General features: G+C 39.2%; 1 pseudogene; it reads left to right on the top strand.

Annotated features, from left to right (window-relative positions):
* Positions 1-526: 526 nt before the first annotated feature.
* On the top strand, positions 527-1,648 carry LOC104226704 (uncharacterized; annotated as a pseudogene).
* Positions 1,649-5,296: the final 3,648 nt, after the last annotated feature.

Genomic DNA, 5,296 nt, shown 5'->3' with positions numbered 1-5,296 from the left:
CTATTTTACTGTATAACTGATTTTACTGCTTGGGATAGCGCTATATTGTGCCGTTATGAGATTTCATGTTTTCAGTCGTTATTTATTTTTATTACTCACTGGGTCGGAGTACTCACATTACTCCCTGCACCATGTGTGCAGATACAGGCAGAGCTGAGTTCGCTCCTGAGCGCTGATTCTTTCCAGACCAGGCGGTGACTAGGAGTAACGAGGTAGCTGTTGACGTCCACAACCCCGTTTTCTCCCTTATCTTTGTTATTTATGATAATTCCAGACTTTATAAAATATTAGTAAACTCTGTAGTAGCTCATGACTTGTGACACCCTGATTTCGGGCTGAGTTGGGAGGGTTTTCCTTGTTCTATCACGTTTATTTCGCATTTAAGATTATATTGCCCATGATTTAGACTTATTCCTGCTAAGTAGTTATAAAGAGATGTACTGTTTTGTTGATTGGCTGACCTTGTCCTCACGAGAGGCGCCATCACGACCGGGTTGAGATTTTGGGTCGTGACAGCAAGTCCCTGATGGTCCTTTTAATAACAAACAAATTAACGTTAACTTATTTTTCAACTTTCCCATGTTTCTTTTCTGTGTCCATATTTATAATTCTATTTACACTTCCATTTCTCATTCCAACACAAGCTCAATCAAGACTCTGCAGAAAATCTTGCGGTGGCATTCCAATTCAATACCCATTTGGCCTAGATGATGGATGTGGCAGTCCATATTACAGGCATACTCTTGTTTGTACAGCAGATATGCTTGAGCTTAAAACCCCTTCAGGCAGATACCCTGTTAAAAATATAAACTATTCAGATCCTCACATTCTTGTCACTGACCCCTTTATGTGGAATTGCCTAGACGGCGATAATTTTCTCCCCACTAGGCCATTTAGCCTAGACACTAGCACACATTTCACTCTGTCACCTCAAAATGATTACCTTTTTTTCAACTGTAGTGAAAAAGATGTGATCATTGAGCGAAAACCAACTTTCTGTGAGCGTTTTCCTGAACAGTGTGATTCGACTTGTGATAGTTCGAGTTATCTTTGTAGGCACCTACCTGAATGTGCTAATGGATTGAGAAGTAGCTCTTGTTGTTCTTACTATCCTAAAGCTACAGTCTTTGAGACTTATGTTGAAGCATTGTACAACTTATACTAGTGTATATTGGAGAAATCTTGGGGTAACTCCGGCTTTTAATGAGGTCCCTGAGTATGGGATTAGAGTTGATTTTGATATTCCAGTGACTACGCGATGCCTCAAGTGTCAAGATTCTGATAAGGGAGATGGCATTTGTGGGTTTCATACAGAGACTCAATTTTTTGTGCCTGTGTAACAAAGGAAATAGTACAACCAACTGTAATGGTAAGCAAATGTGAATAGTAATTACTAACTAGGTCCAATTTAGATATGTTAAAGTCAATACTGATTCATCCTCGATGTATGGTGCAGATAGCGGAAATTCTCACAGGAAGCCTGGAGTTGTTGCAGGTAAGTATTGCATATTGATTGATCAGTACTTTTTTCATTAAAATTTCCTTTGTGATACATATATTTTGACAAGTTGCAGGGACTGCAACTGCAGTATCAGTTGCAGGGGCATTTGGAATTGGAGTTCAAAGCAATGAGAACAGACTCTTCTGACTTCTGACCATGTCAAGAGAAAACATAGTACTGCGCCTTTCCTTTATTTTCCCGCTTCTCTTTACCACTTTCAGTCTTTTCCTTTTCCCTCTAAATTTCTTATGTAGTAGCTTATTTTTACTCTTATTTGTTCTCTTTGTAGCTTAAGGAACCAACTTTTGGTCATCCCTGACATCACTTGTATTTGGAAATGGAAGAAAAGACAGAGACATAAAAAAATAGTATGCAAATATAGTGAATATGATTGAACTTGCTATTCTATGTTCCAAAATCAGCATATTTTGTGAGTCCATGATTTGATACTCAAACTCCATTTCCTTTGTGAATCTAAGTCTGTATCTCTTCAAGTGTGGGTTCCAAGATTACATTCCAAAATCCGGTGCAGTTAGTTGCTTGTGTGGTAAATTTCACAAAATGTGATATAACTACGACCATTTTGTCACCAAATTCATATAACATTGTTTTCTGGCACAAAAGTCATAAAACTTTTACTACTTCACTCAAAAAATCATTGTTACCGGAAAGACAATTCTCCGGTAATTTTTTCTTATTCTACCATTTCTTTATTTTTTTAAAATTTAGTCTAATAAATTATGACTCAACTAAAATATGCATGACCCAATCCGACCCGATCGATATCCATATCCACAAATTAAATCATTCCCCCCAAAATAGGATACTTCTCATTATCGACAAACTATACAGCTTCATGAATGCGAAAGATTTACCATGTTATTTTCTCTTCAGTTATTCGGTTATTCCTGGACCTCCCTCGTTGGGTAAGTATCTTATTTGTGATAATGGATAGATGCTTCATAGATTCCATGACTAGCCTGTCACAATCTATTTAATTCTTAGGAAGTACCTAATAGTGAAAATCTTAAACTAAAACATTCTTGGAACTAACTAAAAAACTTTTATGGAAAAATAGAACTGCTTTTGAAGGAGAACGAGCAACACCACTAAACAAAATACTGCTTACTAAGAAATGCAGCAAATAAAATGTGCATCAACCAAAAGACAAAAAGCAGACACAATATATTATGCCATTTTAAGTGTATGCTATTTACAAAAGATAAAAAATTTTAGACAAACATCCTTATTTATCATTTTTATCACGTTGAGCTCGGACTTTGGGGATTTTTGAGGAGATTTTCGAAGGGAATACTGAGGTAAGCTTTTTGTGCCTATTTATCTTCAATAATGGTATTTTGCCACTGATTTTGTGCCTAATTAGTGAGATTTTGAAGTGAAATTTGGGAATTTAGAGATTGATAATTGGAGAGTGAATTTTTGGGATTTGGATGACCAAATGGTGTTGGATTTTGATAAATTTGGTATGATTAGACTCGTGAGTGAATTGGCTTTCAGGTTTTGTGACTTTTACTTGATTCCGAGATGTGGGCTCGGGAGACTTTTTAGGGCGATTTTTCAATTTCTTGTTTTAGCTTTGATTTCATTAGCTAGATTAGTTTCTTGTAGTTATATTTCTGTTATGTAATTGATTTTGGCTAGATTTGGACCATTTCAGAGTCGGATATTTATGGAAAGAGCATTGTTACGGATTGATTTGAGCTTGGTTCGAGATAAGTGACTTGCCTAACCTTGTGTGGGGAAACTCTCCTTAAGATTTGGTACTGTTTTTGATATATTAGCGTCGTGTACGCGAGGTGACGACTACGTACACAGGCTAATTATTGTGAAAACCCGGTTTCTACTAAGTAATAACTTGTTCTCCTTCTTATTTGAGTTATATCAGCATGTGTAGTATCCTGTCAGTATAGAATAGCATGTCTACTTCCCTTAATTGCCTATCTGAACTTTGTGCAACATGTTTAGTGAATTTCTTGTTTTTCCTTGACTTGAACTTAGTCTAAACTGTAGGTTTTTCTTGCTATAACTGTTATTTCCGTTGTTTGAGCTGCATATTTACTTTGGGGCTATGGAACGGTATTCTGGGAGATCCCCCTGCATATTTAATTGGGACTACGGAATGGTATTCTGGGAGATCCCCATGTCTTGCATATTTACTTTGGGACTACGGAACGGTATTCTGAGAGATCCCCTTGCACATTTACGTTTGGGACTAGGAGATGGTATCTCGGGAGATCCCATGTTGTTATCTCTGTGTACTGAGTTCTTACCTTTATATGATTTCATACTTGTTAAAATTCAGCTTTTATTTTACTGCGATATCTCGTTCTGTCTTGTTTTTATTATATATATATCAGTACGGCCTGACCTGACCTCGCCACTACTCGACCGAGTTTAGGCTCGGCGCTTACTAGGTATCGTTGTAGTGTACTCATGCCCTTTCCTGCACATATTTTTGTGTGCAGATCCAGGTACCTCCTACCAGCCTCGTGTTTAGTTTGCTCAGTTGCTGCCATTTCGGATACTTCAAGGTACACTTACCCGCGTCCGTAGACCTCAGAGTCCCCTTCTATCCCTTCTGATGTTGCTACCCTTTATTTATTCTAGTAAAGATGTATAAAACAATTAGAAATTCTTAAAAGCTTGTGACTTACGGTGTTCCGGGTCTTGGGAGAGTTAGTGTATATTTTGAGAGTTATATATTGTATATGCCGAGCGACATCTCTAATGCTTATTAAAATTATCTGTTACAGTTAGTTGTTAATTTTTACATCTTTCATTTCATTTCCACAATGTTAGGCTTACATAGTCATAGATACTAGGTGCCGTCATGACAGTTCACGGAGAGAGGATTTGGATTGTGACAAATTTGTATCAGAGCTCTTGGTTCATAGGTGTCGTGATTTATAAGCCAGTTTATTAGAGTCTCGTGGATCGGTATAGAGACGTTTGTACTTATCTTCGGGAGGCTATGGACCTGTTAGGAAAAATTTCACTTCATTTGATTCCCTGTCATGTGAAATTGTTGACTTAATAATTCTAAACTTATGTCTTCTATTCTCTCACAGATGGTGAGAACACGTACAGCCGGAGATGACCAGGCACCTGCGGCCCCTGCTAGAGCCGCCCGATGCTGGGATCGGGGTAAAGGCCGAGGACGTCCATGTGGTGTAGCTAGAGCACCTGCACAAGCTGCTACAAAGGAAACACCAGTAGCTCCAGCCGGAGCACATGCATCTGAGACGACTACTACTTCACCAGCTCTTCAAGAAACCATTGCATAGTTCATGATCTTGTTTAGCACTCTAGCTCAGGCAGGTTGATTCCCCTTGCTCTAGCCACATCTCAGGCAGGGGGAGGAGCACAGACCCTAGAGCAGTGGGTTCAGGTTTATTAGATTCTAGAGGTTATATTGGTACAGCCTGTAGCCCCAGTTCAGCCCGAGGGTAGGGCAAGAGTTTCAGAGGAAGAGCAGCATAGGCTCGAGAGGTACCATAAGTACCACCCTTCTACCTTCAGTGGGTTGACGACAGAGGATGCTCAGGGATTTCGGGAGGAATGCCATCGTATCCTCCGTACTACGGGTATAGCAAAGTCGAGTGGGGTTACCTTCACTACATTTCAGCTTCGAGGAGCAGCCTATCAGTAATGGTGTGCTTCTGAGTTGGACAGTCCGACATTCTCTTACATGGACTCAGTTCTCGGATATGTTTTTGCGTGAGTATGTTCCCCAGAGCCTTAGAGATGCTTGGCGCGCCGAGTTTGAGCAGTTAT

This window comes from Nicotiana sylvestris, chromosome 2 (assembly GCF_000393655.2).
Source record: "Nicotiana sylvestris chromosome 2, ASM39365v2, whole genome shotgun sequence".
NCBI classification, from domain to species: domain Eukaryota; kingdom Viridiplantae; phylum Streptophyta; class Magnoliopsida; order Solanales; family Solanaceae; genus Nicotiana; species Nicotiana sylvestris.
Note: the sequence above shows the minus strand (reverse complement) of the source record. Positions and strands in the feature narration are given on the sequence as shown.